The following is an 18,574-nucleotide window of genomic DNA, read 5'->3' as shown; positions in this document are numbered from 1 at the left end:
AAACATACAGAAGGGATTGCCTCTGCCCCCTCCAAAGTTTATTTACATACCCTTTAATCTCTTCAGGCTAGATCTTGGTCTAAAATAATTGTCTAGTTGAAAATTATGTATACAAATGAAATATCCTGGTCAATTACTAAGTTTTATCATCTTAAAACAATTTCTAATTATGTTTAAGATTGCAGACAGTTTAAGTAGATTTGTGTCTAGGAAAACTTTTCACAGCTAATGGTACTGCTTAAAATAAGTAAATTCAGGTAATTTGAAATATAATAAGATGGAACAAATAATTTAGATTGTTTTGTCATGGAGTGCCTGAGTGGCTCAGTCAGTTAAGAGTCTGCCTTCAACTCAGGTCATGATCTCAGGATCCTGGAATTGAGCCCAGGGTAGGGGCTCCCTGCTCTGTGCTTTGGGACTCCCTGCTTAGTAGGGAGTCTCCTTCTCCCTCTCTCTCCCCCTGTTCATACTCTCTTTCTCTCACACTCCCTCTGTCTCTCAAATATATAATAAATAAAAGCTTAAAAAAAAGATTGTTTTGTCACAGGAAGAGTATTTAAGTATAGCATGTGAGAAAGGGGTGGACTAAAATGTCCGTCATTTGGAATAATAAATTGTTTAAATTTTGAAAGAGAAAATTATAAATTTTCTAAGAAAAATAACACTTTTTTATTCTTCTGTTATTTGTATAGACAAATGCATGCTTCTGTATAACGAATTGAAAATAGTTTCAGATTATTGGTGAATTTTTAATTAAGGGGATATTTTAGCAATGTTATTTTACAGATAGACCCAATCATAATTCAATTAGAAAAACCAAAATTTTCATACATATAATCATTCAGATTCCATATATTTATTTAAGGAAAAAAATATTTTTTTCTAAACTAACTAAAAAATATCGTTTCCCTACACATTTTTGTGAGTTAAATTTTATTTTTAAATTTTTTAGAGATTTATTTATTTATTGGAAAGAAAGTGTGTGCACTTATAAGCAGGGGAAAGCACAGAGGGAGAGGGAGATGCAGACTCCCCACCAAGCAGAGGGAGCCCCAACTCTGGGCTTGATTCTAGGACCCTGAGATCATGACCTGAACTGAAGGCAGATGCTTAACCAACTGAGCCACCCAGGCACCCTTGTGACAGAACAATCTTTAAATTACTTGTTCCATTGTGTTGTATTCCAGATTATCTGAACTAAAACATGGCTATAAAGTTTATCAACTTCAATGAGAAGTTTCATTAGAATTAAAAGTATTTTTCATAAGTTGTTTAACTGCCACCGTTTTAGAACTAAGGTAAGAAATAAAAATGTGTATTATATAAGCATCCAAATAATAAAGACAAATTAAATATTCTCAAAATATTCTCTGAAAATGTTACAGGATGGATACACAAATCAATTTTCAAAGTTAGATTTTCACTTCTTACTTGTCATTGTACTTGCTGATTTCATTCTCTTTTCTGTTGAAGCATGAAAATTCAAGTAGGTAGACTCTCTAAGAATGATGGAAAGTTTTCATTTCCAACAGTTTTCCACTGAGTTGTTTTTTCATCCATAATGCGACTTTTTATGGGTCTCTGATCCAGCCCAGTACCTGTCAAAAAGATTGATGAGGCTGATGCTTAGAAATGTTTAAGAGTGTGGGTCCTTGGGTATTTGGACAAAAGAACAATGAAAAGTTTTGTGAAAGCTATTGGTTAATACCCTGATGGGTCAAGAAGCATATATTAGAAAATAAGTCATTTTTAGCAGAAAATATTCACTTTTGAATTAGTGATATCTTGACTGTTTCACGGTGGGTTTTAGTTGAATCAATTTTACATACTCAGTCTATAGCCCTCTAAAGATCACACAATCAAAGTGCTTCCCCAGGACTAATGCTTAACTGTACCATCTATGGGCTCTATAACTGACTGTAAAGGCTGGTTTATTTGTTTATTTTTTAAAGATTTTATTTATTTATTTATTCATGAGAGACAGAGAGAAACAGAGACAAAGGTCGATGGAGAAGCAGGCTCTCTCTGTGGGGTGGTTGGTGGGGGACTTGATCCCAGGACGCTGGGACTACAACCTGAGCCAAAGGCAGATGCTCAACCGTTGAGCCACCCAGGCATCCCTAAAGGCTGGTTTAAATCCATTTAAATTTCAGTTATTCTTAGAAATGTATCAGCCATCTCCTTGCATCAACTTTCCTTTCTTTCTTTTTTTTTTTTGTATGCCTTATTCTGCAAAAAAGATTTTGCTTTTCTCTAATAACTTGTCCATATTCAATGTTGTGTAATAAAGTTAATAAATATGACAACAGACCAGGGACCTATTGTTTACTGACGGTTACTAACTTAGTCTTTATTTTTTTATTTTTAAATCATGCTACTGTGGGAGCTGAACTCCCATGTTGCTATGGGCATTTCAAGGTGTTTTATCATGAGACAAACAGAAAGGGTTTAAAAATGTTTAATGTTTCCCTCTCTTCTTTCCTTTCAGCTAAAGATAAAGAAAAATAACAATGGTTAGAAAAAAAGTAGTTGTCAGTCAATATAGACTGCCAAGAATCTAATCTTTAAAACAATAGCTGTCCTATGAATTACTCAAATTGTTGATCATTTACCTAGTACACAAAAAAAGTTGTAAGGCTAAGAATTTTAAAAAAGAAGAAGGGATGTTTGGGTGGCTCAACGGTTGAGCATCTGCCTTTGGCTCAGGGCGTGATCCTGGAGTCCTGGGATCAAGTCCCACATCAGGCTCCCTGCATGGAGCCTGCTTCTCCCTCTGCCTGTGTCTCTGCCTCTCTCTGTGTCTCTAATGAATAAATAAGTAAAATCTTTAAAAAAATAAAATAAAATAAAAAAAGAAGAAAGGTATAAGAAGTAATACAGATTAATAATATTCTAAATGAAGAATTTAATAATTAAATTATAGAATTAAAATCTTACAATGAAAAGTTTTTTGTTGTAATTATTAAAAATTAAAAAAATACACTCAAACTTCACTTTGTGTAAATCTACTAGTTTGAATTCCCAATTATTAAAGAAGTGTCATAATTCTGCACAATCAAGTAGAACACCTAAAGTCTATAAATTTGCACTGTTTGTGCTTTTTCTGAGACTCAGTATATTTAGCTGCTATTATGGTTTGTTCTGGCAATCAACAGAATGTAAACTAGTAAGGCATAAAGATTTTTGTTTCTTCACTAATGTTCTCAAAATGCATCAAATAGTTTTAACACAGTAGTAAGATTTCAGAAATATTTTTTTAAATGAATGGATTCATAAATGAATGAATGAGCAACTCAGGAACCTCTGACAATAATCTGCACTTTGCTGGTCCATTAAAACCCAAATAGGTATTGACCCTAAAGCAAGTTAGATATTGTTAACCCTTTTTTACATAGAAGCGAATAGAGTCTCTAGAGTTAAACTGGCCAAAGTCATATAGCTAGTAAGGGATACAGGCAAAATAAAACTCCAGCTCTTAATTTTATCTTGGAAGTTTTCATCTCTGATTAAGATTTCAAGTGAATATAATTTAATTTGAGGCAGGGGGAGAGTAGACTGCATTTTTAACATTGACACAAAATATTTCCAGTGAAAAAGAAAGAGAAAAATATGGTCATCTGTCTAGCAGGTAAAAGTAATACTTCATCTGGGATGCCTGGGTGGCTCAGTGGTTGAAGGTCTGCCTTTGGCTCAGGGCGTGATCCCCGAGTTCTAGGATCGAGTCCCACATCAGGCTCCCTGCTTGGAGCCTGCTTCTCCCTCTGCCTGTGCCTCTGCCTCTCACTCTCTGTCTCTCATGAATAAATAAATAAAATCTTTAAAAAAGTAGTAGTTCGTCCAAATATAAGACATTATTATTCAGAAGATATCACAGTATAGAGATTGTTAAATAAAAATTGATAATAGTATTAGCAATTGATAGTCTACTTAGAAATGCTAATGCCAAAAATTCCTAACAATTGTCTTAAAGTTTAACTTTTTTGAATAAAATGATTTACTACAAAATTTTATTTTGACTATTGAGAAATTTTTAAATTTTGAAATTAATTTGAATATTTATTTTAAATTTCATTTTAATTTCCACCTTGGGTTCTGCCTTGGATTTATCAAAATTTAAAATATTTATTTTTTCCCAGAGTAATAATTATATGTTTACTTTGAGATCTGTAGCAAGAAGAAGAAAGTAAGAATAATGTTATGGGTTAAACTTTCTCCTCTATTTTAATGATGGACTTTTTCAACCATTCATGATTGTATTACACATGATACACTTGTAAGCAAATCTTAAGAAATTGGGAATTATGATAGTTCAGTCTATTTCTGAGAATAACTTTGAATTTGCAAAGAGCTATCTTTTCTTTAAACTTCGATTATTTATTTCTTAATTATATTTCTTTGTGGATCACTTTTTAGATGTTTGAGATTAACATTCTGAGCTTCTGTGAATGTTCCATGAATATTTGATATGACCATGTGTTCTGTTTTCCTTTTCAGGATTCAAATCCTTAGGGGTACACATGTCAGCCATGTGAGGTTCTGTCATTGTAGCAGTCATATTAATCTTACATTTATTATTTAGTTTCATGGTTTCTACTTTTACTTGTAATTTTTTGGACATTTGCTGTATGCACTTTGATATTTTATCCTCTCTTACTTGGACTAAATTAATAATTATTAGGAAATTTATAATTATAAATTAAATAATAATTATTTATAATTTATAGTTATAAATTATAAATTAAATTATAATATTTTGAATTCTCTTTAATGATTAATTATAAGAATTAAATATAACATTTCATATCTTCATGTGAGGTGAGATAATTTTTTCTCTTCTACATTTACCTTTAATTCTCTACCCATTTCTCAATTTTAAGTACAATATCATGATGTAGATTCATATAATGAAGTTTAATATATAATGTTTTCATATTATCTTTTATTTTGGTTTTTGGCACATTTCATTATCCCATAAAACACATTTATTTATAATTAACTCTGCTTCATATTTTTGTTTGTTTTTACACTGCTAATTCTTTATACAGTATGAGTATGAGCAGTGTGGGTCCACTAATACATGTATGTTTACAATACCATACTCCAAATGTATTTTCTCTTCCTCATGATTTTTTTTACATTTTATTTTCCTTTTTTTTCTTTAAATATTTAATTTATTTTTTCATGAGAGACATAGAGAGAGAGAGGCAGAGACATAGGCAGAGGGAGAAGGAGGCTCCTTGTGGGGAGCTTGATGCAGGACTCGATCCCAGGACCCTGGGGATCACACTCTGAGCTGAAGGCAGATACTCAACCACTGAACTACCCAGGCATCTCAGCATTTTCTTTTCTCTAGCTTACTTTATTGTAAGAATTCAGTATATTATATACATAACATACACAAAATGTGCTAATTGACTATGTTATTAGTAAGGCTTCTGGTCAGCAATAGACTATTAGTATGTAGTGTTGGAGGACTCACAGATTATATGTGGATTTTCAATGGTGTAGGGGGTTGGGGGTAGTGGGTGTGGGTTTTTTTGGCACACCCAGCCTCCGTGTTGTTCATGAGTCAACTGTATTTTTATTTCCCTTTTCATAGGTTTTCTTTTCAATTTTTCTTAGTTTGCTAGAAAAACACATCCAAATAATTTTCACCACTAGTGTAGGTATCTTCATTTCTGAATATGTTCTTATTTTTTAAGACCCCACTTTCTGCAGAAGAGTACTACACTAGCATACATCTGATAGAAAAATCTTTGGTTAGTTAGCTTGCTTTCAAAAATTTTATTTACAAATTTTTGGTAGCAATGAATATGGGAAATGTGATTTTAGAATGTATGTTTAAAGCCTCAAGAGTCTTTTTTAATGAAGCAGAACCATTCTGCATTCATCTTGCTACATATAGATAGAGAAAAGGATAAAAACTTAGTAATTATAAGAAAAGATGACTACCATTGATGAATTCTGATACTTATATTCATTTTTAATTTGTTTAATTTTAAAGATATTGTCAATGTAAAATTCCCTGTATATGCATAGTAAGCAACAAGTTTACCAATTTTGGTGGAAATATAAGTTGCCAACTCACTATAACTCCAATGTGTGTGTGTGTGTGTGTGTGTGTGTGTGTGTGTGTGTTTCATGAAAATATAAAGAATGACAGGGACCTGGAACAAGCATGCAAGCATGTAAGATCCCTGAAGTAGTCTAATCCTCATTTCCTACAGGTTTGTGAGTCATTTGGTTTCTTCTATTTAAGCTTAGATGATAGAATTTTTCTATTGTCAATAGGGATTAGTTTTGCACACGTGTCTAGGAAAGTCTGGAAACTTAGATTTCTAAAAACAGTTCGAAGTCTGAAGACAAAACAAATTAGTGTATTTTAGAATAGTTTTTATGTTTCTGATTTTATATGAGATATTGTAAGTACATAAAGTCATAAGTCATTATTTTATAATAATACTAACTTTGTACAAATTTGAAAAAAAAAAGATGATAGTATCATTACCAATTTAGTCATTATGGGTAGCATTTGATTTGGAGTTTAAATATTTTTGGTTGAATTATTTGGATGTGGGACTAAAGAATAGGTTTTTTGTTTCTTTTTATTTTTCTTTTTGTTTTAGTATATGCAGGAACCAAAGAACATTGTTGTTTGGTGATTATTTTTAACATACCATTTCAATATATGTGAAAAAAATCCAAGATAATTACCAGAGATTTACTAATTTACATCCTTTGGACACATTAAAATAACCTTGAATAGCTAAAATTCTGACATTTCCTGCTAGCATAACTGTACATCCAATAATGAAATCAAGATTTCCATAGATTTAATGCTAGTATGCTGAGCAAACTTGGATAAGTGAGCTTTTAGTTTTTCTTTAGAGCAGTAATAATTTAGGTAAAATTAGGAAAATACTTTGTCCTTTCTAGAAACCAGAATTAAGTCTCAAATAAAGAACTTTTCATCTATTACCATAATTTTCCCTTTCCTTATCTGTCATCCTGTTGCCACTCAGACTACCATCTAGTTGGCTGTCTTCAGTGCATAACTACATACTTACCTCAGTCTCATCAGTTATTTTCCTAAAATTTTTAATTATTTTAACATGTCAGATTAATCTTTCCAAAATATGCATGTTATTCATCCATGCTTTATTCAATCTATGTACTTGATGATACTATTTGCCAGGAATTATGCTGAGTTCTAGAGACATTAAATAATAATAAAACATGTTCCCTGCAAAAAGGTTAATCAATGTCTCAAATGAGAACTGTCGGAATGAATGGAGAATTACAACACAGTGAGCATTACAGATAGCTGCAAGAAATGATGGCATTGCTCAATCTTTATCCACATTAATCACATCCCTTGGTTAAACTTCTAATATTGTCTTAGTTTAAAGAAAAAAAAGATAGTTTATTTTTTCTGCACCAGATGAATTTCCTAAAGCCTCATTATGTCAGATTGTAATAAAACATACCAAAGAAATAAATACATAATAAAACCAACGATAAGGGTTTATTTCTCCAGGTTCATGCTGTTTTGTTTTGTTCTCCTTGGATTTGTTATGATTCAATTAATTTTCCTATAATCATTTTTGCTCAAGCTAATTATAATCTTTATGTTATGACCCCCTTCAAAAAAGTTTTCACTACTTTGCTTTACAGTAGTTCCATTTCCTTTTCATTTTTAAAAATTAAGTCTTTGTGTTTTTAGAGCAGTTTTAGGTTCATAGCAAAATTGAGAAGGTACAGAGATTTCTCATATACCCCTCCCCCCATTCATAGCCACCCCCAATATCTATATCTCCAACCAGAGTGGTATGTGTGTTATAAATGATGAATCAACATTGACTCATCATAATCATCCAAAGTCTATGGTTTTACACTAGGGTTCACTATTGGTGTTGTACATTCTGTGGATTTGGACAAACTTATGACATTTATTCACCATTATGGCATCACACAGAGTATTTCACTGCCCTAAAAATCCTTTTTGCTTCATTGATTCATTTCCCCACTTCAAAACTAAGGATATTTATTATATTAAAATTAAAGACATAAATCAGTGTTTCATGGAGCCAAATCAATTATCATGTATAACAAAGGAATATATGTTCTACTGAAAAAAACTTATTTTTCTGCAAGTGCACATCAGCATCAGGATCCTGCAAGGGTATATCTGTGTGGAAGAGTGCATGCATAAATGTGTGTGCGTGCTTGTTCACATGCATACTCGCAAAAATGTTTTAACTCATCAAATTATGTTTTTTGAAAACTCCTATCCTCTTGTGAAATTACAGAAAACATTGAGTAGACATTTCTAGGTTTCAGTAAATTAACTTTTTCTATCAGAAGACGACATTAAAATTAAAATCGATAAATAATAAAATGAGGAGGAGGGGGCAAGTACTAATACCAAAGTAAAACTCCCATCAGAAAATAAGCCATTTAGCTTTGTGAACAGCTGCACCTCAGAGAGTTGGGCATATGAGCAATTAAAATTAAAGATGATTATTTTAATATGCCTTAGTAACTGAGATTGATCTTACAGAGCTTCTGTTTACTATAAATCAAGAAACAATTTAGGATGCGGTTAAAAACAAAGTTCATAATCCTTGTTTAATGGATTTTGTTACCTCGGGCGATATGATAGTATAAAAATGATTAAAATGTGCCCTGTCTCTGTATAATCAATAAAACCTCTCCAAAATTAGTAAGGTCCCTGACTCCTCAGTAGGCTTGGCAGTGCTGTGTCTATAGAATTCTAAATAAACCATCTGATGCTATTTTCATACACAAAGTTCATTAGACATCTTATCCCTATCTTAGCATTAAAATCAACTAAGTGGTCAAATTAAAAGGTCACTTTTTAACAATATGTAGTTAGACCAAAATATGCATCAAAATCTTAATGGAAATATATCAAAATGAGATAGCAAAAAAGATTAGAAAACATAAATTTAAGATAATAATCAGAACATATTATAGTGATAGATTTTAAAGAGGGAGTTGAATCAACTATGAACTATGGTAATTTTAACACTCATTGTATCTCATGCAAATAAATACTTAAATTAACTTATCACCTTTGTAAACATTTAGGACTCATCACTTAATCAACTATTTCTCTTGACTCTAATTATAATTACTAAGATTAACAATATTTATCTTAGCTTTGTCTCTTCTAATAAATTAAGAGAGACTGGTAAGTTTGAACAGTAGAAATTTATTTCTCATAGTTCTGGAAACTGGAAGTCCCTAGTCAGGGTGCCAGCATGGTCAATGTTCTTGTGATTGACTCCTCCTGGGTATGTCCTCACTTAGCCTTTCAAAAATAGCGAGGGATCTCATGTCTCATCCTATTCTATAAAGGCATTATTCTCCTCATGGGGTTCTACCTTTATGACCTATTGTAATCCTAATTACCTCACAAACACCATCACATTGAGGATTAGATTTCAACATATGAATATTCAGTGCAAACTAGTGTTAAAGATTATTATAATTATTTATGTTTCATATATATGGGTATGGATGTGTACTTATCAGATTCTGATATAAATTTTATTCCTTCTGAATCCAGTTGCATACCAAATGAATAAACTCATGACTACCATTTTGTATCCCTTTAGGTCTACCCCAGACTTTGTTTATAATTCTTAAACAGAGATGAAGACAAATATGTCTCACGGAATTACTGTGACTCTACAGTAAATGCTTTAGCATTGCTATGTACATGATAAAAGGATTTATTGAATACCCACTATTCTGAGAACTTCCTGTGGATTATAAAATTTAACATTCATAACAATCCTGTGTTAGGTTTATTATCCTTGTCTTACAGACAAAGAAACTGAAGCACAGAGGATTATAAGCAATTTGCCCAAGGAAGCACAGCTAGTAAGTAGTCAAATCCAAGATGCAAACCTGATCATATGGAGCCCAGTGTTTGTGACTTGTCTCATGATAGTCTGCTTTGTGATATCCTAAACCACTTAAGCATGTCCTGAAAACCATAAAAACCATGAATATGTAAACTGGGAAGTCTTGAATTTTTTGTTGCCACCAAGGTGAATTGAACAGAGTTGGCTGAAACATAGTATTAGCTGGCCTGTGGCAATGCAGGTATAAAACCACTTCTGGCACTGTGTTCTTTCTACTTTTTTTTCTCCCTCAAAATCCTCCCATTTTTTAGTTTTCAAAACTCAATAGCTGCTGGGAAGCCTCTCAGTTTAGATGTGATTACAGTTTAATAAAATAAAGGTGAAGAACCTGCAATTCATCTTTATAGTTTTTCAGTTACTAGTTTAGGATAAGACCCAACACTTGAGGAGGAGATATTAGAAGTGTTAGTATAATATTTTGCACATTAAGTTTAGATTTTATAAGCAAGCAGACAACCAGAAGTTGCATTTTAAGTTAAATAAAATTATTGATCTGACTTATGCATAAATGCATAAGGAACATCCTATTGTTCAGTAAAACACTACCCTATTTTTAGTTCGTTTGTTCTTCTATGTCTAAAAAATCCCCAAAAATTCAGTAATGAATTTAAAATAAAAAAAAAAGTAGTTTTAAGTTATGGTAAATAGTGGGATTAATGCACTTATTTCCTATTGTTTCTTCCAGCGTGACTCTTTGTCTTGAAAAATTATAAAACTAAAACTACATATCTCAGAGTTATTATTGGCAAACTGCTTCCTATCAGTGAGAAGCATTTACATGAGATTTTGATGATAGGCTAGCCTTTTTAGTTGTTCACTGCCAACAGATTCAGTTGTGGAGATGTTTTGATTATCTAGATTTACTGAATAACATTCCAGGGGCCAGATCCTGGCAAGAGTGCCAAGAAGCACTTCACTCCCCATGGCAAAGTCAGAAGCAGCAGTTCTACCAGCTGGACACTCTCTTGGCATGCTTAGAGTCATTCTTAGAGACCCCACCTAGAGGTAACTCTTCTATTCAACAATTAATTTTCAATATTAAATCATTTTCTGTTTAAAATACCAAGACATGGGCAGCCCAGGTGGCTCAGTGGTTTAGTGCTGCCTTCAGCCCAGGGCCTGATCCTGGAGACCTGGGATCGAGTCCCACGTCGGGCTCCCTGCATGGAGCCTGCTTCTCCCTCTGCCTGTGTCTCTGCCTCTTTCTCTCCACCACCCCCCTCTGTCTCTCATGAATAAATAAATAAAATCTTTTTTAAAAAGTAAATATCTTACCATGAAATTTATTATTTAATCAGTTTAAGATTTGTCTCAAGTTGTACAAGATCAGTGTTTCAATGTAAAACAAGTGATTTTAATCCAATTTTCCCTGATCCACTATGAAAAAAAAAGTGAAAAAAAATCCTCCTAACAATAAGAACATATGATACTAAAAGGAAATAAAATCAATACAGATTGGGAAGGAAGAAATATAATTATTTTTTTCTGTCAGGTGGCATGATTTTCTATGCATAAAATTTCAAAGAATCAACAAGAGTAATCAAAAAGGCCTCCAGGAACTGATAAGTGATTAGAGAAAGATCACAACATACAAGGTTATTACGCAATAGTCAATTGCTTTTCTATATACTAGCAATGAACACTTGAAATTTAAAATTGAAAATACTATATCGAGGTGCCTGGATGGCTCAGTTTTTGAGCATCTGCCTTTGGCTCAGGTCATGATCCCAGTGTCCTGGGATTGAGTCCTGCATTGGACTGCATTGGGCTCCCTGAAGGAGCCTGCTATCCCTCTGCCTATGTCTCTACCTTTCTCTATGTATCTCTCATGAATAAAAAAAAAAATCTTAAAAGCAAAAGAAAAATACAATACCATTTAAAATAGAATCCCCTCAAATATGTATAAGGCCTATATGCAGAAAACTATAAAACTCAGATGAAAGAAACCAAGTAATATCTAATGGAAAAATGGAAACAGAAAAAATGGAAAAATATTACATTCTTAGAGCAGAAGATAAATATAATAAAGATGTTAATTATCCTCAAATTGAAGGGGCTGTAAAAACAGCTTAAAAAGTAACGATACAATTTTTCTTCTATTGGACAGAAAATTAGCAGTCAGCCTTTTTCAAAGTATCTCTTGTAGATACTTTTTTGCATTATATTTAGAAATCTGATCTATATTTTCTCTCTATGACAAGTAATAATTCTGTATGTGTGTGCGTGTACATGCACACACAAATGTATAGCCCTTTCTAATATAAAATCTTAGGTGGAAAAATGTCTCTCTTTAAACTATGGAAGACTTTTATTGTCTGAGAAAAACTTTTTTACACTAATATAGTTTTCTTCTTCTTTGTTTTTAAAACTGTCCATACATCCTTATACACAATCTTACATTCTGCAGGATTATTTATTGCTGCTCCAACTTTTCTCCTTATGCAGATAAATGGCATAACTTTCACCCATTCCCTTGTCCTTGGGACCCCTATGTGCAATGTCTACAGCAGCTGTGACTCTTTAATTTAAGTAAGGAAGAAAGCGTAGCAAACCCATAGTGTGGTGTTAAGACAAGGAATACGGCAGGGTATTTTAGAGAGCACATTTAAATCTAAATTTAATCTCATTGTCAGGTATTTTTGACAATGAAGAGCATAATATTTTCTTCTTGGCTACATAAGTGTTGTCTGTTATCACAGGAATCCAGTGACTTCAAAAGTAGATGCTGCAAAACAGAGCCTGAAATGCTCTGACTCTGGAAAAAATCTCAGTTGAAAATAAAGATCAAGTAGTTTCAAACCAAAATGGAATTTTAAGAAGATAAATGGAGAAGTTGACTAGGCATGTATGAAGAAGAATGTAAAAACAAATAGCATTATTGTAAACTATATGCTTTGCAGAGTCTCTTAATCTTTACTAACAATGATCTGATTTTATAAATTCAAATAAATGTTGATAACTTTGAGATGGGCATTTTAAACCTAAAAGAAAAGGTTTTGTCAGAAAGACTATGCATAGTATTATATTCATGTTTCACTACTTATTAGTTGGGTGAATTTGCATAGATCGTATAACTACTGGTGCTTGAATTTCATTGTCTATAGATGGAGTATAACAGTATTAGCCTCAAATTATTTGGATAGAAATGAATAAGATAATCCGATGTTTAAGTAAGGAATTTAGAAAGTATCTGTTATATGAGTGCTCAATAAATTTGACTTAATTTTATTATAAGTCAAAATATGTTATCCATGGTAAGTATAGTGGAATAGTTTATATGAATCAGCATTTTCTCAAATTGGTGATTGGCAAAAGATCATAAGATGTGATTCCTTGGATTGATTTTGAGCAGTTATTATCAAATCAGATTTTGGTTCTAAGTTTCCAAAGTATATGAATTACATAAGATGTGACAAACGTATAAAGCAAAATGTAGGAAATGCGATTTTTAAATTGAACATATGTATAGATATGTGATAATATAATCATATTAAACTTTAGGACCATAGGAGATGGGAACAATAAAAAATAACTCAGGATTCAAGCATCCTATTATTTCACTACTTTTCTCCCTGGTATGGTTACTACAAAGAAATCTCATAAGATTCTATGAAGAACTGGCTAAAATTAAGCAGATAAAAAAAGAATTGAGCAGATTAACATACAAGGTTATAGATTAAAATACCCATGAATTGATATTTTAATAAAAGAAACAGAAAAAAAAAGAATTTCATGCTAATACAGAACAAGCTGAATAAAACTGTGTCTCAAGTATAGCTATAGGAATCAAGTTTGCAGATGATTCATTGGGTGGCCTATAGAAGAGCACCTGGGCTGTATTCTTATTTTTTTTCTGAAGTTTTGCTCCCAGGCAAGTGCCATATGGATGGCATATCAGATAATGTTTTGTCTGGAACAATCTTGATGTATTTGCCCAGAGATTTTATAGTCCTTATTACAGCATTTTTATAGATAGAACTTTTTATGTAATTGAGAATAATTTTTAAACTTTTACATTTCTGAATAAACAAAAATGTAATGAGAATACATTGGTGCTAGCAGTTCAGCTTTTGCTATTACCATTTGGTTTGGTTTAGTGGACTCAATCATCTTATTGAGGAATTGTATAAAAAGTATTTAAGAGCATGCATCCCATTTATAATTGAAAAATAATCTCAATTAGCAACATCAGTTGCAAAACAACTATATATTTATTGCCTGGAAAGTGATATAACCAAACGGCATTGATTCTAGCACATTATATGATAGCCTGAATCTATTTGATTAGGACTTGATGCAGAGATCAATGCATTACTTGCCTGGGGAAATTCAAAGTTCTTTCTCCATTTAGATACAGAGACTCCTGATTGTAGAGGTTATTAAAGAATAATCATCATCTTTTCAGAAGCTTTATTTTGTAACTTAGTGTGCAAAGAAAATTTTCCTTCAAATAATTTTTGGTGATCAAATTTTGTATTTTAGTTGTCATTGCAACTCTTGAAATTCTATTATAAACAGTTCTAAGCTTGTATCCTTTGAGACCACCAGCTGAGTACAATAATGGGCATGTGCTGACTGGTTAAGATCTAGCACTAGTATAATGTTACACTTCTTCAAATATCAATAAATATTTATGACATATTATTTCAACACAGAAAAGTATACTGTGAATTTCCCTTTGAGAAGCAGTTTATGGGTTGCTTTAAACAGCTTTTTTAGATATTGAGATTGTTTCAAACGTATGTTTGTTGATAGAAAATTTTCTTTCAGGATTGAAAATAAAACTATTTAAATTCCAAAGTAAGATTTTGACTGATAAAACATTTTTCAAAAAATAATTTTATGTATATCATTGTTAAAACCTGAAACATTGATAGTTGTTCATCAATTAAAAAAACTTCACATAAAACAAGAATATGTTTTATTCCAAATAAAAAATAATAAAAGCCTAATATAAGTGGACAAAAGCAGTGCTCACTTCATGATGTGATGTGAAAGCTTAATGGTTTTTATTTTTCCCTGACTCTTAAAAATACAGAAAACAATAATCTTGAAGTCCCTTCCTTAATTATGTGTTCTTTTTTTTTTTTTTTTTTTTTATTTATTTATGATAGTCACAGAGAGAGAGAGAGAGGCAGAGACACAGGCAGAGGGAGAAGCAGGCTCCATGCACCGGGAGCCTGACGTGGGATTCGATCCCAGCGCCCTGGGCCAAAGGCAGGCGCCAAACCGCTGCGCCACCCAGGGATCCCAATTATGTGTTCTTTAAGCCACTTTCTGTGCTGCTACTTTCAGTGTTGAAATCATGACATCTAGATTGAGTCATCATGTAAAAATGAGTATTAGTGACATAAGATAGTGACGTTGACTCCCTGCTCAGTGGAGTCTGCTTCTCCCTCCTCTTCTCCCCTCTTCTTCTCTCTCACTCCCTCACTTTCTCTCTCTCTGAAATACATAAATTAATGTAATCTTAAAAAAGAAGAAACTTATAGCATAAATACCCAGAAACCATGTTTTCTTTTTGGTGGAAGGCAGGCAGGGGTAATTAAATTAGTGTGGGGCTAAATCTTCTTTCCTTTTCTCCCCCTCTTTTCCTTCTCTTTTCACCCTCTTCCTTTTTCTTTTCATTCCTCTCACTCTCTTTTTCTTTCACTATATATCAATGCTCCTCATAAAACATATTTTTAGTTGTGTATCTGGTCAAGAACAAAAAATTCCAAATGTAGCAATTTGGAATGGTAATCAAAGCTCCCTTTTTTATATTTTATATTTTATTTTTATGATTCCAAGGAATTAAATTTGAGGCAAGTTATGGGGAAGGTAGAGTATATATTTTAGTGTGTTTGCTCATTTCTGCTACATTTCTGAATCTCTCTTCATAGATTCTAGTTTTTAGTATTGGGCACCCTATAGTTAAATATATTTTATGAAGGTCTCCTTAAAATATGAAGATGTAAGGCAACTGACAAAAATGCTTCCTTTATATAAGCCAAAAACTGAATGGGAATGGGAAGGGAAGCATGTTGACATTGATCAAGGAATGGTAAATTGATTTTGGGGCTATATCTATCTATCTATCTATCTATCTACATATCATATATATTTAAAAAATATATATATTTGAATAAATGTATTCAAATAGCTTAATAACTGAAAAACAAAATGCTATAAATATTGTAATATTGTTAATAAAAAAGATATAAAATACTGCCTGATGGGTTGCTGGATTCAGAAACTATTTTTATGAACTTAATATTATTGAATTTTCAGAAGTCTGGGATTGCTTAATATAGTAATTATATATTTTGTAGTGTCAAAGCAAAATTGCACTGGACAAAGTTAAAACATCAAGAAAGACTTTCTTCAAAGCTATTGCTATAGGGAAGAGATGTCAGAATTCAGTCTGAGCTTAATTTCACTGAAACAAAAGACATAGGTTTTAAAGTGCTAGGGTGAGGGGGGAGATCTTAAGCTATCCCTGTTTGTTAATTGTCTTTGTCCAAAGGGAGAAAAAAATTTCTAGTACTTTCATGACAAGAGATAGTTTCACAATTTGGACCAAGAAGCCCACTGAAGTTAGCTCCTATCTTCCCACAGAAACTGGGTTAGAGAGAGTTGCTATTTTCTTTGATGATTCTATTTTGAAGAAAAGGCTTCCAGGTCTTTGAGAAAGACAGTCTTACTAACAAGATTATAAAACCAATTGTAAAGCTGTTAAAAGACCTACATCTCAAAGGGTTGGGGAAAGAATTTATGACTATAAATTTTCTGAAGTAAATTTTCTAAGATAAGGAAGACTAGGGCCCTAGAGTCATGAAGAAGTCTAACATTAGGCTGAGGGAAACACTAAGTCAGTCTTGGTCAGTGGAGTGCTTAGGGAGAGAAAAAAAATTTGTTTAGGTAAATACAATGATTGACTGATTGACTTAGCATGTTGGCTATGCATAGTTAACTCAATTTCAATACAACTATTGTAGATTAAAATTTACAATACATAGTTTACACGTGGGATAAAATGATACATGGGAAAAATCTTTGAAGTTTTTCATGGCTTTGGACTTTACAAAGTAACCCAAACAGGAAAAGTTGCTAAGTACTGTGATATCTAATCTTGGTAACACCAAACAGAATTTTCAGCTCTCGGTGGAAGGAATTATTCAAATATAATTTGTACTTATAAAGCATAAATGAGGAGAACCACAAATGATTATAAGTCTGAAAGCAAGGCCATTCTTCTAAGCTATAATTTTGAGAAGTGATAATTCAGTCTAAAAATATTATAATTTTGAGAAGAGATAATTCAGTCTTAAATACTATAATATAAAGGATGATGTCAGATTATTTTATAACAAAATAAATACATATTAAGTCTGTGGGTATAATCTTTGAGAGCAAAAATATGAAATATGGTATTTTTATTTTAATATGAAATTGGCAACAGTAATCAGTTTCTCTGATTTTTTACTGATAAAAAAACTATTATTTTACTAAATATTTGAGCTGAACATTCAGAAATAACTTTTCTTGGATTGTCCTCTTTGTTACCCAGTTTGGAAGGACAATTCTGTTTAGGAAACTTCAGATTCTATCCACAATAACTACTGTTAAATTCTTGATGATGTTAAGGGCTTGTATAATAGAAATATTGGGAATTCAAATTTAGGATTATCTCACTAAGATCCTATGCTATTCTCTCTTCAATTATGAGAATATAGGATTTAGTGAATTGGATAATTATGTAAAAGGCATTTATGAATGAAGTGGATGACTAAAGATAAAGCTTTTTAAAACTTGCCAGTCCAAGTTTCATCCAACTGAAAAGTACAAAATATTCTAGTAAGAATTCTGGTTTCTGCTTAGAAAGTAAAATTTGAAAAAGGCATTATTCCTACTGTTGTAACAATAACAATAGAAAAGTCAGACCATCTCCAAACTCTGAATGAACTTTAAATCCTTCAGAGAATTAATGACACAGAGCAACCAACTTACTTGAAATTTAATAAAAAATAGGTGCATATACGACCCAGCAATTGCACTGTTGGGGATTTACCCCAAAGATACAAATGCAATGAAATGCCGGGACACCTGCACCCCGATGTTTATAGCAGCAATGGCCACGATAGCCAAACTGTGGAAGGAACCTCGGTGTCCATCGAAAGATGAATGGATAAAGAAGATGTGGTTTATGTATACAATGGAATATTCCTCAGCCATTAGAAACGACAAATACCCACCATTTGCTTCCACGTGGATGGAACTGGAGGGTATTATGCTGAGTGAAGTAAGTCAGTCGGAGAAGGACAAACATTATATGTTCTCATTCATTTGGGGAATATAAATAATAGTGAAAGGGAATATAAGAGAAGGGAGAAGAAATGTGTGGGAAATATCAGAAAGGGAGACAGAACGTAAAGACTGCTAACTCTGGAAAACGAACTAGGGGTGTTGGAAGGGGAGGAGGGTGGGGGGTGGGAGTGAATGGGTGACGGGCACTGGGGGTTATTCTGTATGTTAGTAAATTGAACACCAATAAAAAATAAATTAAAAAAAATAAAAAAAATAAAAGCTTCTTAAGATTAAAATGACAAAAAAAATAGGTGCATATAAATCAAGACAGAATA

Source organism: Canis lupus, chromosome 32, assembly GCF_003254725.2.
Source record: "Canis lupus dingo isolate Sandy chromosome 32, ASM325472v2, whole genome shotgun sequence".
Taxonomy (NCBI): Eukaryota; Metazoa; Chordata; class Mammalia; order Carnivora; family Canidae; genus Canis; species Canis lupus.
This window is presented reverse-complemented; position numbering follows the sequence as displayed.